This window comes from Echinops telfairi, unplaced genomic scaffold, assembly GCF_000313985.2.
Source record: "Echinops telfairi isolate 266 unplaced genomic scaffold, ASM31398v2 ScPeMD7_44;HRSCAF=162, whole genome shotgun sequence".
In the NCBI taxonomy this organism is placed as follows: Eukaryota; Metazoa; Chordata; class Mammalia; order Afrosoricida; family Tenrecidae; genus Echinops; species Echinops telfairi.
This window is the reverse complement of record NW_022103942.1, coordinates 13,919,974-13,937,966: the sequence shown is the minus strand read 5'-3', so window position 1 is coordinate 13,937,966 and position 17,993 is coordinate 13,919,974.

The window sequence follows — 17,993 nt, the reverse complement described above, 5'->3', positions numbered from 1 at the left end:
CCTGTACCACCAATGTTCCTTTTGCTAAGCTTAATGTATATAAAATAATTACTATAAAGAGATGTTGCCTACTGAGACAAAAGTATCAAAATAAAGCAATTTTTTCTGGGGCAAAAAGTCAGAATCTAATCAGTATGAACACCTAACTTTCTACAAAGCTTGGTAAACTTAATAGGGACTCTGCTATTGCAGTGTGAGTATACAGTGACATATCCAAAGTAAATTATCTTGTTAGAGATAAGATTATATTGAAAATATATTTAGTGCAACAGTTAGAGAGAAAGAGTATATACTACAGAGGAAAAATAAACATGTAAGCTCATGTAAAACTTATCTGATGAAAGTGTATGTGACTTTTATTTCCGCATAATCATAAAAGTAGATATGTATAGGTAATCATAAAAGCATGCCTGTGTTATAGTTTGCGTGGAATTCCCCCCCCCTGGAGGCAGCAATAGATAAAATTTCATGATTTTGTCCATCTAATATTTTAGTTAGAGGTTTGCTATAGTATTGTAATGACAGGTAATCCATATATTTAAGCAACTGAAATTAGATGTGCCCTATCCTTTGGTAACTATAAAGTATTGATTTACATAAATATGAGTAAAGAAACTTTTAATAACTTTGCAAGTACTTTATGCACATTTATTGCCACATTCATACTTATTCTTTAAAAGAAAATGGAAATTACTTTGTTGTTGGAAGAGGAAATAATTTCTGTTGCATGGAACCTGTATTCAAGTCATGGAATGTTTACCAAATATCATGGGTTGATTTTTAATACCAATTCGTAAAATTATGATAGATGGTGCTCTTTTTGTAAAGGTCACTTAGATCAAAGAGTAGTTTAACTAATCAGACCAATAAAACTTGGAAAGAAGGGAACAAAGAATTCTTAACCTTGAATAACATAATATTAAACCCTATGAGATTTTTCATAAATTATTCATAGTATCCACCCAGAAAAGCATCAAATTACCTTGTGTTGTCTGCATAAGAGACTTCAAGGGAAGTAATAGCAATGTAAATTTCATTTTTAGTGAAATGTAGCACATTTAGAATAGTCAGAAAATGGCACCAGAGGACAAAATTTTATGATCTATTTAGCAGGAGGTTCACAGCTTTCCACTTGTTTTCTCAGTGCCTTTTCTCTACATTCACTTACTGCCATAATTTATTTAATAATTTGTTTGCTCAGGGAAAAATTAAAAGACAGATGCCATTTCATTGACATAGATTTCTGGGGCAAAAAGCCAGAGTCGAATCAGTGCGAACACCTAACTTGCTACAAAGCCTGGTCAATTTAATAGGGACTCTGCTATTGCAGTGGGAGTATACAGTGACATATCCAAAATAAAGTATCTTATTAGAGATAAGTTTATATTGAAAACATATTTAGTGCAATGGCTAGGAAAAACAGTATATACTAAGGAAGAAAAATAAACATATAGGCTCATGTTAAACTTATCTGATGAAAATAAATGTGACTTTTATTTCCGCCAGTAACTTTTGACTTTTATTGGAAATATTATATGATTAATGAGATTCACGTGCCCAATATTTTCACAGCTGTCTTCTCTTTGTTTAATCAAAGTAATATTTATTTACCACAGTTTTACAGATATATGGAAGAGTCACATAGCCATTATTCATTCGTAATGATTGCTGTTGTTGTTGAGCTCCCATAGCCAGCGTCTGAGAGCTAGTCCAGTTCCACTCCCACTCACTTTTCTGGGTCAGATGTTGGGCTGAAGGTTCTTCCAGACTCGCGTGGCTACTGGGTCCATGCGACAATGAAGCAAGAGGCAGAAGTTGAGGAGAAGCTTGGCCCCTTCCACCATAGGGCCCAAGCAACCCAATAGATGGGAAGTATCTTAGTTCAATTAGAGCATTTCCCCTTGTCAAACCTGGATGACATAAAATAGTAATTTCAAAAATCTTCATATTTGCTAGGATCCACTTCCCAAATTTGTCCCTTATGGTTGTGGTAAGCAACTTATCCTTGGGGGTTTCATTTGATAAATCCACTCTAACATACCAATTTCGCTAAGCTCTTGGATACTTTTTTCGAAGGTAAACCAAAGTAGGTTAGGGCCTTTAAAGCTAACTTAATGTAGGCCATCTCTCAGCCCAAGCTTCAGTAAAATAGCTAAAATAAACCATTAGATCTTCTTTTTTTAAATCATTTTATTGGGGGCTCTTACACCTCTTATCACAATCCATATATACATCTACTGTGCCAAGCATATTTGTACAAATGTTGCCATCATCATTTTCAGAACATTTTTTTTCTATCTGAGCCCTTGGTATCAGCTCATTTTGCCCCTCCCCCAGTCTCCCTCCCTCATGAACCCTTGATAATTTATAAATTTTTTATCATGTCTTACACTGACCACTGTCTCCCTTCACCCACTTTTTTATTGTCCGCCATCCCCCTGGGAGGGGGTTATATGTCGATCATTGTGATCAGTTCCCCCTTTCTGCATCCACATTCCCCTTACCTTCCCGGTATCACTGCTCTCATTGTTGGTCCTGAGGGGTCTACCTGTCCTGGATTCCCTGTGTTGCAGGCTCTTATCTGTACCCGTGTACATGCTCTGTTGGTCCTCTTTTTACCTCTTGAGTTACAATATTTAATGATGAATTTGTCCTTAATTGATTCATATCAATAAACTCAGACTGATCTAACCTTATATTCTTAGAACTATTGTCCCACACCGTTAATGATAATTCCCACACATATTCTCCAGGTTTCTGTCTGTACATATTAGAAAACTTCAGCAGTTCTTTAGGTATATAGTTTAGGAACACTCTGAGATTTAATTATAGTTATAGATCTAGAAACAATAATTGGTTTGGAGCGTGTTTCCTGGAGGCTCTCAGCAGTAGCTTGTAAGGCATCTGTCCCAGGCAATGATCCATCTGGAGCTCAGTGTGGATTCTCAAACACACAGTTGGGCTAGTCTCACCAAATGGGGGTTGTATTACTGAAAGTGGTTTATCTCCTCAGGTTGGAGAGGTAGAGCTATTGACTGGGGTGGCTTAATGGAATCTAGGGACTCAATGTCCCTATCTATCTGATTCTGTCTCCATCTCAGATTTCAGTGTCCCATTTCATCCCAATCAATGCTATTACTTTAATATCAGAGATTGTTCTAGATTGAGAGTTCAGGTGGTATTGTAATTCAGCTATTCATATGAGAAGACTCGATTTGGTTTTCAGTAGTATCAGCTCTGTTACTAGAAGATAAAAGGCTTTCCGAATACAAGCAGAAACTTTGATGACTTTTATGCAGTGCTTGAGCCTTACTTCTAAAGTTTTAAGCTAATCTCTTTCCTTAACCATATTGTCTGTTGTAAAGAATACTATGCAACCAACTTCCCTATACTTCTCATCCTGACAAAATTGCTGAAAAATATCACCTACACAATCTACCAGAGCCTCACCTCTCATCAACATTTCATCCAATGATAGTGATAATTTAAATACTGATTTTGCCACCTAAAGCCATGAATGAACAACATCCTTTTTCCTAATGATAGCAGATTTATCCATACCAGCAGAGTCAGAGGAATCATTCTCAGTACCTGTAGGCCTAATCAGTCTTGAGAACCAATTTAGAAAGCTCATCTTTATAATTCTGTTCCCCCAAAAACCACTCCAGGTTTCAATTGCATTAGGCTGAGTACTCTTGAGAACTAAAACCCGGACACATATAAATATACATAAGTAGAAAAGTTCGTATTGAGAAAATAATTTATAGCAAGTAAACAGCCTACACAAAGAGTGAGCCCAGTCCAACTTTTTTGAAACAGATGTTGAGCTGAAGGTCCATCCAGTTCCATAAAGCCCATGAGCCAAAGAAGCAAGAGACAGAAGGATAAGGATGGGCAGAGTGGTGTGGTGAGGCTTGATGAGGTGTGATGGGGCCATTTGGCACCATAGGGCAAAACAGGTCATGGCAGGGCTTGGCTGTGTGGTTTTGCAAAGCCTGGCAAGACCTAATGGGGTGGCATGATGTGGTGAGATAAGTCAGAGATCAATACAGTCCTGGCAGGGAGGGAAGAAGATGAAATTCTCCACTGGGTCATCTTCTATCTAGGTCTGACCCTCAATCAGCAGTCACTAGGTGATGACATGATTGATAGACGATTCCACCCATATCTGCATACACCTCCATTTGTTGAAACATCTCATTTTTTATTCTGTCAATTCTAGGACCATAGTTTTTTGTCAGTGCCTTCAGTGAAACTTGAACTTCTTCCGTCAATACTATAGGTTTTTGATCACATCCTGGAATGTTGGAATGTCAATCAGTTCTTTCAGGTATAGTGTCTCCGTGTATTACTTTCATCCATTTTCAATGCTTCCTATATCATTCAATATTTTGATCACATAATACTTTGATATCGCATGGATAGGCTTGAATTTTTGCTTCAATTCTTTTCTCTTGAGAAATGCTGATTGCATTCTTCCATTTTGATTTTCTAACTCCAGGTCATTGCCCTTGTCATTATAATTTTTTATTTTGTCTTCTTGAGCCACTCTTTTAAAACTTCTGCGTAGCAATTTTACTTCATCTTTCGTTCCATTCTGTTTAGCTGCACCACTATGTTCAAGAAAAGGTTCAGGGTCTCTTCTGACATCTCTCTATTGTCAATCTTCTCCAAATATAATATCCTTAATGTAATGCCTCAACTCTTCTGATCCGCTGCTTTTAGTGTTGAATGAATAAAAGCTATTATTGGGATGGTTTCTAAATTTTGGTGAGATCTATGCCAGATCTTACTTTTGTTCGCCTAGACTTCTTTTCATTTTCTGCGGCTTCAACCTGAATTTGCATTTAATGGTCTGGTTTGAACTTTATTTTATTGAGTGTCTCCAGGGTTTCTTTCAACGGAAAGAAAGCCCCAAACTCACTGCCATCAAGCTGATGCTGACTCCTGGCAGCACTACGGGACAGGGGAGACCTGCCCCTGTGGGGTTCTGAGCCTGTGACACTCTACAAGAGCGGGAGTAGAAAGCCCCATCGTTCTTTCCTTTCTTTCAACACATTTACTCAATGTGATTGCTCTATATTCTATGAGGACCACCTCGCACCACCACCCACTTTGTGTAGTTGTTTATGCTGAGAAAAATAATTTCCAGTCCATAAATCATTGGTCTTCAAAAATGTAGCATGTGGTCTCTGGCATCTTTGTTTATCACCAAGGGCATATTTTCCAGTTATAAATCCTTTGTTTCTAATTTTTTGCATTTGAATAACCAGTAATGTTCCATGCATATCGATTGCATGTTTGATAGAGTCTGGTTGCTGAAGTTGTTTAAAAATCTTCAAATTCTTCATCTTTGACATTAGTTTTTGTAAGGTACAAGTAGATATAGTCAAATTAACTATTATTCCTTATAGGCCTAAAGCTATTAGCCTATCACTGACAGTGCTGTATTCAGGATAGGTCTTAAAATATTCATTTTTAAGAAAATTGTGGTATAATTCATCTTCAATTTTTCATTCCCAGCATAGTAGACTGTATGAATATCTGACTCAAAATGGCAATATTAGTCAATTTCATCTCACTAATGCCTAGCATATAGATCTTTACCTATTCCATTTGCTGTTTTATGACTTCCAATTTTCCTATACTTTGTCACTCTCCACGTTCTGAGTATTACTGGATGTTTGCAGTTGTTTGGTCTCTTTTAAAGTCATGACACTTTAGCAAGTGAAAGTCTTGAAAGTGATGCTATATCTATGTTGTTTCAAATATTTTTCATGTGAGGGTAGGGGAAAAGAGGGGAAAGAATGAGTGGAAGGGCGTACTGATTGCGATGATCGATATATCACTACACACACACCCTTCCAGGCGGAAGAACAACAGAAACAGCAGGAGAAGGGAGACAGCAGTTGGTGTAAGATATGAAAATAATAATAATTTATAATTTATCAAGGGGTCACAAAGGTGGAGGTGTGAGGGAGGGAAAAAAGAGGAACTGATACCAAGGCCCAAGTAAATGTGTAGAAAATAATGATGGCAACATATCTGCAAATATGCTCAATACGATTGATGTATGGGTTGTTATAAGAGATTTAAGAGCCCCAAATAAAATTATCTTTTTCTTTCTTTAAAATATTTTTCATGTGGATAATAAAAGCAATAATAATACCTTATTTGAAGCATTCCTGTTTAACAATGTCCTATCTAATATCACTACTCATATATTATTATGTAAAATAATATTCTTTTAGGAAATGGTTAAGGAAGACTATAAGGAGGCAACTCTCACTCCGTTGTATTTGGAGCTCCTTCTGCTCAGAGGGGTCATTTCCTAATACTAAATCAGAAGACGTTTCATTGCTTTCCATAAGGTTTTCTCTGGATTATCTTTTTAATTACTAGATCTTTATTTTTTCTGTCTTAATTTGGAAATCTTGGTTCCAGCATACATCAGCATACATGCTACCACATGTAGAAAACCTGACAGACTAGTGGAGGAGACAATCAATGGGTACCTATTAACCTCAAAATATGATGAATTTGACCAATAAACTCTGCTCTAATAAGTAGAGCATGCATATATTTGTTGAGGTATACGGGTCTATCAGCAGTTCTATACTTTAAGCATTGTTGCAAGCAATTTGGAACTTTACTATCTTAAAAGGTAATGCAAGGAGAGAAAATGAATCAAGTGAATTGACTCATACATGCATTTTTGTCAATTTCATTAACATTTTGGCCTGGATTATTTTTAGATGGCATATTTAGAACTAATATGTATATTTCTTAATATGAAAAAATTTGCATCAAGCCATCTTTCATGTCGCTAATAAAAGCAGTAAGAATGCATAATAAAATTATCTATTTTAATATTATCATACATTATCTCAATGATCACATATTATTATGTAAAATAATGTTATTTTTAGAAATTATTAAGTATGACTCGTGTATTGGTGAAACTGAAAAAAAATATTGAAAGAGTGACAACATTATAATTTCTGATCTCTACAATGACCTTTCATTATAAAACTTTATCTTTAAATAAAAGTTGAAATTATTAGAGGAAATAACATAATATTTAAAAGGGACTCTGGGATGATCTAGCCTAAGTGGCTATATAAATTAATGAGAAAATGTAAATATAATGTATGTAATGACTCATCCAAGTTCACACAGTTAAATTTGAAAAAGTTAGGTGTTCATTGGTTTATAGTCATTTCTATTTTACTATTGTGAGCCACCTAAAAGATATAGTCATTTCTATTTTACTATTATGAGCCACCTAAAAGACAAAATTAAATATAGCTGAAAAATATTGCTTTCTCCTTTTTTGTCTCTCATTCACAACTTTATTCCTATTCTCTGTCCTTTTAACTTTAGTCTAGTTGCTCTTTTTTATGTAAGAAATATGTCAGAGTTAATGAAGTAGGAGAAGGTAAAAAAAGGGAGGGGGGATTTCTACTACTTTCCTTAGTAACACGTTACCTTATGTACACATACATTTACATTTGTAAGACACAATGCTGAGAGTTTTAATGGTCCAAATTACTTATCATTTAAAAAACAACTTCCAATATATTGGAGTACAAAGTAGCCTGTGTATCTTTAGCCAGAAAGAAGTATCAGTAACCCTATAGATTAATTTCTTGAACTTCTATCAGTTATGTTCTGAAGGTTCTTTTTTTTCTCAGGGTTATAGACCATTTATATCCAAAAGTTTACTGTTTAAGAATATAGGAAGGCATTGTTTTGAATTCATTTTCTATATTTACTAAGTGTATTGTTTTTAAAATACCATTTAAGAGATGTTAAAGGTTTACATAAGAATTATGTACAAAGTACAGGTAGTTCCTGTACAGCCTCTGCCCTCAGTTTATTAATATCTTTCATTCTTAAAGCACATGTGTTACAACTGAAATACACTCATTAAATAAAGTTGATAGTTCACAATAGGGTTTACTTAAGTTATACAGTTCTATAGCTTGTAATAAATTTGAAATGTCATATGTTCATCATTACAGTAAAATACAGAATACTTTTATTTTCCTTCATGTTGCACTGAGAGTTGCAAGGTCAGCAGTTTTTAACTACCAGGCACTCTGTGGGAGAAAGACAGACTTTCTACTCCAGTAAAGAATTACAGTCTTGGAAATTCACTGGGACAGATCTACTCTCTCCTAAAGGTTAGCTATGCGTTGGAATCAACTTGATGGCAGTGAATTTGGTTTGGCTTTGGGGGAAAATGCTGTGCTACAAATACTCACCCACTACCACCTTCTCCTTGAACCCCAGGTAAACACTGATCTTTTCATCATCTCCACAGTTTTGCTTTTTCCAGAATGTCATGTAGGTAGTTGAAATTAGACCGCATGCAGCTTTTTCTGATTGTCGTTTTTTCACAGCAGTGTGCATTTAAAGTTCTTCCACGTGTATTCTATTTAGGATTTGATAACTCATGTCTTATCTTGGCAAGTTAATAATTACTATTATTCCATTGTATGGATGTGCAACTTTGCTTAGCCATTCATCTATTGAAATATATTTTGTTTATATGTTTTGACAATTGTAAATAAAGCTACAATAAAATTCCTATGCAGGCTTTTTGCATAAATACATAATTTCAAAACATTTAAATAAATAAATAAAAGTGTGATTTCTAGAGTGTTTAGGATGTCTATGTTGAACTTTATATAACACCGTTGAGGCATTTGCCAAAGGGGCTCCATTGTACCACTACCATTCTCATGAACAATACTGTATATGAAACTTCTTTTGCTCTCATCAATGCCTTTGTTTTGTGTTTGCAGTGCTTTGAACAGTTTTTTTGCCATTCTAATTGGCATGTAGCAGCATATAATTGTGGTTTTTATTTGTAATTTCATCAATGATATATGATGTTGAGATTCTCTTTCCCTTTTCTTTCAAAATGAGTTAATGTAGCTGGCCATCAGTTTGCTAATCTAGCAAGTAGGGAGAATAAAAGGAATTATTTGTGGTACAATTTGTCAAGAGCTGAACAATTTGCCAAAGGATTGAAAGTTCAGGTGCACCCTAAATTTCAAAGATTGTCAGAAGCAAGGCCTAAGATGTGGAGTTTTAACTTAAAATCTAGTTTTGACATCACCAATAAATGGAAGAATAAAATAGTTAATATTCCAAAGTAATGCCCTTTATGTTTTAGAATGTGTCCAAAACTCCATCTGAAGAAATCAAATTTTCTAATTATTGTGATCAAATTAAGCTTGTTATTACAACTTATTATTTAACTGTACTGGTGACATGCATTTGTGTCTAAGAATTGTATGGGGAAAATTATTTATGAGCCCCAATTAAGCTCTTATTAATGACATCTTAATTTTTAATACAAGTATACAAGTGGTACAGCTATTTCTCTTGTAGATGCTACATCATTCAGAGTAATAGCACCATTCCTACAAAGCATGTGTCATGTGTGCATCATAAAAGAGGTGGCAATGCTTTTTCATTGAAGAGTGGGAGTCTTTATTAGCATAGAGTGAATTATTCATCTGTGTCCATTACTGACCGAGTGATGTGGCAGTGGATTGATTTGTGCACACGCATTGCTTTCTCTTCTGTTTGCCCTTTTGTGGGTTATTCTCTCATTAATTCCACTCAGGTGAGAGTGAAATTTTCCCTTCCTGGCTTTACAGTTTGGAGATAATAGAGTACGGCATCTGTATGTGCAAGGCAAACATAAATGTTGTCACAATCTTACTTTACTGTGCTTTGCTTCATTTTAGTCTATGAAATTTTAAGCAAGCCCCTTTATAACATGTCATAGCTTGTATCCTCCAATCAACAGATATTTGAATGCCGCAACATCATGACATGTGTTGATCTACTTACAAATACAACATTGACAACTCCTTTCTCCTCTTTATATTTTGAAAAAATTAATGTAATCAATATTCATGGATTTACTTATATATTTTTTAGTCCTCACGCTACTATTGTTGTGCCATATCAAAATTTAGTGTTTTAGGTTTTTTGGTAGCATAATTAACATGAACTAAATAAAACCAGCTTGTACCACAGTTGTCTAGGCACCTGGGTATTTATAGTTTGACCCACTTGTTTCACCGTCTCTTTTGAGGCAAAACAACTTGCATAAAACATGCAGTAGTATGAATCTGGAGCAAATGGACTTACATAGACTTACTTACAATAACACTGCATTCAACTCTGATAACACTTTATTGAGTATACGAAGTCCATAGACGTTGTATGCGTTCTCAACCAGAAAATTCTTGAGTGCAACTGAATGCATTCTAGATCAGTGGTTCTCAACCTTCCTAATGCTGCGACCCTTTCATACAATTCCGCATGTTGTGGTAACCTCCAAACCATAAAATTATTTTCATCGCTACTTCATAACTGTAATTTTGCTACTGTTTTGAATTGGGCTACCCCTGTGAAAAGGTTATTCGACCCCCAAAGGGGTCATGACACACAGGTAGAGAACCGCTGTCCTGGATGCTCTAAAGTTGGTTTGGGGGGCTGGATCTTCAAGAATAAGAGTTAACCTATAGTTAAAAGAATAAATAACTTTCCTGTCAGTGGTCTATGACCAGAGTATGCACAAATAACCTTTTAGAGGAAAGTAATTCAGAATTCTGCACACAAAAATCTACCACTTTGTTCTATTGTGGTGACTTCCCTGTTGTTATGATGGTTGAAGCTATATTGTTAAGATTTCAAATAGTGCTGTGGTAACCCTTTATTTTAGCTCAACTTCTAGCCTAAGAGGGACTAGGATGAAAAACAGCTGATAAAAACTGTGTGGATAACAATAGAACCTTATCCAGTAAAGAGCAGGGAGATGAACCTCTCAGGTTTAAGGGCACTCAAAAGCTGTCCTACTAATTAGTAGAGTAGACTTAAATCTTCTGAATAAAATAAAGCCTTCAGAACCTTCATTTGCTGATGTGAGAACACTCAAAAAGAAAAAAAACCGCTGAAAATGTCCATTCTGATTTAATAATATAAAAGTGGTATGTACAAGGAATCCAACTATGAATATTTATTGAAGAACAAAGCCTCAACTTTCTCCAGCAGAGTGCCTGGTAGGTTTAAACTGTCAACTTTGCACATAAAACATGATCCAATGTGTCAGCAGAGTTTCATCCAAACCTGTGAGGGAGAACATTCCAATCTACCCATCATTCGGAATTACAAAGATGAAGAAATTTAAGTTTTTTATGATTTTTTTCAGCCTAATATTGATTGAAAATATTGTTTTAAAGTTATCATACTTTTGTGCTAATTAAAATGTAAAAATGTAAACAAAAAGATGGATCAGTAGTTGCAAAATATGTTCTTGGTTATAGACGTCACAGTGGAGATAACATGATAGGATTCTACAAGACAAGCAATCTTTTATTTGAAATACTTTTTTTTTCAACAGCAAAATTGACGTGAAAAGATGAAAGGAGAAAATTTAATTGCATAAAGATGGAAAGAATACCCAGAATTACTGTACCAAAAGTAATTGGTTGATATTTAACTATTTCAAGGAGAATGTGATCAAGAGGTGCTGGTACTGAAGAAACAAGTTCAAGCTGCACAGAAGACTTGGCAAAAAGACAAAACAAACTAAATCAAAAACTCCCCCAGCTTCCAGTAATTGATAGATTTGCAATCACGATGATTAAACAAAACTATATAATGCTGGAAGAACCCACTCATCTAGGTCAAGAAATTTGTAAGACAGCTACCTGGCCAATGGAATGGAAAAGTAATTTGTTCATTCAAAAGAAAAGCAATCAAATAATAGAGAAAAAAATAAAAAAATATTTTTCACAAGCTAGGAAACTTTGCTGAAAATACTTCAAAAATCGTGTACGGCTTTCTAGAAGCTAAATTTGGATTTAGAAGAGGACATGTAATGAGAAACATCTTTGCTGATATTAGATCAGTCTTGATTGAAAGCAGAGAGCATCTGAAAGAACTTTAATTGTGTTTTATTGACTATGCAAAGGAATTTGTGTGGATAATAAAAATTCATGAATAATATTGTGAAGAGTATAAATTACAGAACATTTCATTGTACTTATGTAGATAGAACCTGTATTCAAATCAAGAGGCAGGCATCCAAACAGAACAAAGGATAATTTATGGTTTAAGAGCAGAAAAGGTTTGTGGCAGGATTGTATCTTTTTACCTTACTTATTACCAAAACCAAACTCACTGTCATGGAATCAATGCTAATTCACAGTGACTCCCCTGTGGGTTTCCAAGGCTTTCACTATTCACGAAAGTAGAAAACCCAATCTTTGGCCCTCGGAGCTACTGGGGGTTTCAAACTGCTGACTATATGGTTCAAAACCCAGTGTGTAATGACTACACCACCAGGGTTAGTGAACAAATAATCCAAGAAGCAGGAATATGCAAAGGAGAATATGGCACCAGGGTTGCAGGAGTGCTCATTTACAATGTGCAATATACATAAATTTCCTCAAAATGTGACTTGAAACACTATTTAAGATCAAAGACTATTCTGTATGGATTAAACCTATTTGTGAAGAAAATGAAAATACTTGCAACTGGACCAAATAAACATCATCATTAATGGAAGAAATCAGAAGTTTCCAACAGATTTATTTTTCTTAGATTAATAACAAATGCCCATGGAAGCAACAGACTAGGAATGAATCTGTGTTGCATTAGGGAAATTTACTGCAAAAGATCTCTTTAATACTATAAAAAACAAAGATATAACTAATGAAAAGTGTGTGGCTGATCCAAACCATGACAATTTCAATGGCCTTTGTTTCATGTGAAAGCTTGACAGTGAAAAGCAAAAGAGAGGTAGTGATGCATTCCAATTGTGTTCTTGGCAAAGATTATTGGCTATACGAAAACAACGAATAAAGAAGACAGCACAAGAATTCGTGCATTTGACTTATGGTGTGGTGAAGAATATAGCAAGAACCATGCCAGAAGAGCAAACAAATCTATGACAAAGTTCAACCAGAAAGCTCCTTAGAAACAAGGATGTGGCAACTTTATCTCATGTACTTTGGCTAAGATATGAGGAGGGGCCACTGCCTGTAAAAGGACATCATGCTTATTAATAAAAAGAGGGTTAGTGAAAAAGAGGAAGACCCTCGATGTGATAGATTGACACAGTGGCTCACAATGGGCTAAAACAAACAATTGTGAGGATGTCGCAGGATTGAACAGCGTTTCAATCTGTTGTACCCTATTGTTACTAATTGTTGGAACCCACTGGACAGCACCTAACAACAACCACCAAAAGAACTAACAAATCGTCTTAGATAAAATGCCATCAGAATGCTTTTTCGAAGTAAGGATGGTGAGACTGTGGTGTGGTTACTTTGGACACCTATCAGGAAAAACAAATAGCTAGAAAAAGTCATTATGTTTGAAAAAAATAGAGGATCAATGAAAATTCTGGAAACCACCAATGAGCTAGATTGATGCAATGGCCATACCGTATTTCAAACATATTAGCAATCATGAAGATGATGTAGGAACAGGGAACATGTTTTGTTTGATTGCCATGTGGCAGGGTCTACTCAATGGCAAATATTATATCAGAATGCTCAGTGGCTTTCCCGTTCCACCTGCATGATAAAGCTTATCTTGATCATTAGAGAAATCCAACAATTTTTGAAAAGGAAAAAAACCCAACCCTTTAGGACATAACAAGCTATGTAGGACCTGGTCAATGAAAACAACAATCCAAAAAAATATTCAGATAACTCTTGTCTCAAAATATTTTTATGCCTCACCAAGAAAGAAAGAACAGTGATATTCTAAGATGTGAGTGTGTGGAGATGTTCCTCTAGGGGAACTAATATAATTACTGATGGGATTCTTCCAAATTACACCTCCTTACTACCCAGATTCTGTGAACCCCTAGTGGTGCATAACCCTGTTGATAATCACTGCCTAATGAGCCACATTTATGTTTATCTCCCTCGGATCAGATGACTTTCCTTTGTCCACAACGAATTTCCTGAAAATTTCCAGCATATAGTTAGAAAACACAGAATCTGTTTCATTTTAGAAGCTTCTGCCTGTGTGGGCACATACAATATGTTTCTTATGAGAATATGAGACCATCTGCTTTAATGTCTTTTGAGAACAGTTATCAATTAATCCCTTCCAGGTTAAAATTAATAGACTTGAGGCTATTATACTGCAAACATCTTTAGAAATTTCTCCCATTATGAAAATATCTTGCACATGGCATTCTGCCAAATTTTAGGCCTTGTGGAATTTCATTAAAGTTCATTCTAATAAGCCTAAAATGTCTGTTCTGATTCCAGTTTTGAACTTCTGTGCTATATTTTTATCTGATGGATGAAGATAATGCTAAATGAAGCTCAAAGGACATATATTAAATATGAAAAATAATAGTTAGAAGGTTAATATTTAACAGTTTTGCATGCCAGTTGATTACATATTTATTCAGTAGCTTGGCACAGTTGTTTGACAAAAATTTCATCAACAGTGTCCATTGAATAGTTTCAATGTTTTTTACATTACTTCTACACATGGAAGGGGTATTTTGCCAATATGAAGGTCTGATTTCAAGTAGTTAATTGTCTCAGTTTAGGCTAACTGGTGGAACTATGACCATCTCTCTTTCAAAACTAATTGGCAAGCTCCACAAAGATCAATCTTAAATTTATCATTATTAATTGTGAGTTTGAAATATCTATCTAAAAACTACAGAAGGAAAATTATATTATTTATGTTACGAAAGACTGGTTTAAAATGTTTGGTATAAATATTATGAAAATGCAGAATCATATAGCACTGAGGTGATGGCAAAGACAGGTCCATAAATAGTATAATACATGAATCAAAAAAAGTCACTTTTCAAGCTACTTTCTTCAATGAGTAATGCTTGATTTTGAGATCTCATCATTGATAGAAATTAATAATTGAATTACAGGCTAAAGTGAATTCTGTAGTGGTTAGTCTTCTACTGACTATACAAAACAAAGATTGTCCTGATACAGTTTTTTTTTTCCCTCTTGTAAAATTGAAAAAGGAAAAAAAGGCAACTGCACCAAGTATGAGTCAAAAAGTACTGCTGCAAATTGATAGAAACAAAAATATCAAAATGCTAAGCTATTGTTTCTCAACATATCCTCCATCTAGGCCTACATACTTCTGAGGGTGATGTTCCCATCTCTCTAAACCCTTATCTGAAGAATTCTGCACTCTTTGATTTATACCCTGTGATTAGGGCAGTTTTGGCATCTTCAGGGGACACAAATCATGTTCTTCTAGATTTTGGGGAAAAAAGGTCTGAAGGAGAAACATCAGGGTTGTAGTTTGAAAAGGCTGAAGTTTACAATGAGCAATGTCGTGATGGAAATAAATTTCTCAGTGCAACTCTCCTTGCCTCTTTCTCACCTACTTAGTTTTCCAATTTCTTAAAACATTCCTAATAAACACCCATGATTTTCCCATGTTCTTTCACAAAATTTGTCAAGATTACTCCTTTGAAGTCCCAAACTTTGTGGCCATGCACTTCTCAGCTAATGTCTCTGCATGGACTATAACTGACCCCTAACTGATCCCCTCAGAAATCAGTGTTCTGATTGAACCATTTTTGTTGGAAGCACCCTAAGGAAACTATGATAATTGTATTAAGGAAAGAACTTGTCTGCAACCACCCACTTAACACAGAGTCATGTTTAAAGACATTTTGTTTGGAATAAACTTATGTATGTATGAAGTGGAATTCAAGGACAATACTTTTTGACTCAGCTTTCTAGAATGAAATGTTTTTAAGGAAGTATTAAATAAAAATGTAGGGTGCCTGACACTCTCTTTCAGGGTGTAATTGCAAACAGTGGAAAACGTATTGTTGATGCTTTGTCGGTAGACATAAATATTTATAAAAACTTATTTATAGACCGGAATTCTACATTTCAGATCACTTTAAGATCATTATACTATAAAAAGGAATACTTTTCTCCATATGATGTTGTTATTTTAAGTGAGTTGGCACAATACTAAAGGAGCAGCATTTATATTTAACATAATTTCATTTCTATTAAAGGTTTACTGACACCTACAAAGAGTTAAGCTAAAAAAAAAAAGATGTTGAAATAGTCAAAGCATTTGTAAATGCACTGAACCTAATTTTTGGAAGGTGGTAGATTACAGCAGTTTCAAACTATTATTTTCACAGGTCTAAGATACGCATTAGTTCAATACTACACCATCACAACCACATTATCTTTAAATGCTGAAAGAACAAATTCTGAATCTGTCCATCTTCTCTGGTTGAAAGTTACCATCAACTTACAATATAGAGTGAAGCAATATATTGGAAAGCTGCGTATTGCTAGAGAACATAATTATCTTACTGTGCATCACCTCCTGGAAATAAAATGTCTTATTCTTGTTTTTTTTAACTCCTCTTTCAATTTAGAAAAGGCTAAAATCCTAAGTAAAAATTATTTTTAAAAATTCTTTTAAAGAAACACCATAAACAAAATACTATATCTAACTCTGCAATTAAAATGTATGCTAGCTTAAAAATCACTTCGAGTTTTACGTAACATAAATAATAAAATTCATTTTATTAACATTTATCTCAGGAATGCGCACTCAACAAATATGTATGAAAGCATTTAAAAATAGTAATGCTGAAGTAACATTTTACTGTAGTTCTTGATCTGTCTGATTTTTTGGGGTTATAGTGATTTACTTACAACAAACATAATGTTTCTCCATTTGAATTTTACCCCAAACCATTTTAATAGGAGGTAATTCAGACATTATACCATTCCATAGTTCAATCATATCAAGCAGTGTTGTATAATTGCTACCAAAATCATTTCCAAAACATTTTCTTTCCTCTATAAATCTTTGATATCAGCTCCCACTTATCCCCCCTTCCCACTACCCTGCCTTACTCCCCAGGAACCCTTATGCTGGTTGGTGTCTATAGATTCACCTATCCTGGGTTTCTTATATCAAAAAACATAGAAAAACACAAAACAGAGAGTTAAGAAGGCTACCAACAATGACAAAATACAAGACTAATCCCAATATGAAAAAAAAAACCCAAACTGGAAAATATTAAAAACAATATCAAGCACAAAGTGTATCAAAAGGGAGATCATGTTTAAAATTTTTAAATATTCAAATCAGATTTATCATTTTAATCTACTATAGTCCTCTCTCCAATGTTCTCTGATAACCAGTTTATAGAGGGAAATCACGTGAGTCTCATTCCCTGTGTACACCCTGCAAATGTATTTTGGGCTTCCACTGTCATCCGTAGCCTTCTGCACACCAGAGTCTCACATTGAAGCTCTGATACTATTGCCTGCTATGGATTTGGATTATATAATTTTACAATCCTTAGGTCACAGATACTGATGTGCTTCTTCCGTGTGGGTTTAGTTGACATTTCACACAGATGACTGCTTGTTTGAAAAGGAGCCTTTAAGATCCCAGGTTCTATTCGTTCTGATAGCCAGGCACCATACACTTGAATCTTTATGCTAGCATAATCTAATTTTAAATTTTTTTCCTTGGCATTGTGCTGTGTATAATTTGAAATTTGATTTTTATTTTTGAATTTTTAATTGATTGCAAGTAATGGTCGCCATTCTTTTGGCATTTTTATAACAAAATTGTCCTATATCCAGCTGCATAGGAACATAATAGCTTCCTACAAAAACAACTTTTAGGTAAGTTTAAAATATATTGATTTGATTTTTACATTAAACTCTATTTCAAACAGAGTATTTTAAGAACAGTTCTTCATTTTAATGGGGTACCCAACAAGTGATGCTACTGGATACAAGTGACATCAAAACCTCTTATACCTTAAAAAATTTCAATGAATTTGTTCCTAAATATATCTATCTCCAAATATTTTCTTAATTTCTGTGTTTCTTTCTTGGTAGATATTTCAAGCTTGATATGAAGTGGAAATTGAATAAAAACTTGAAGAATATGCATGAATA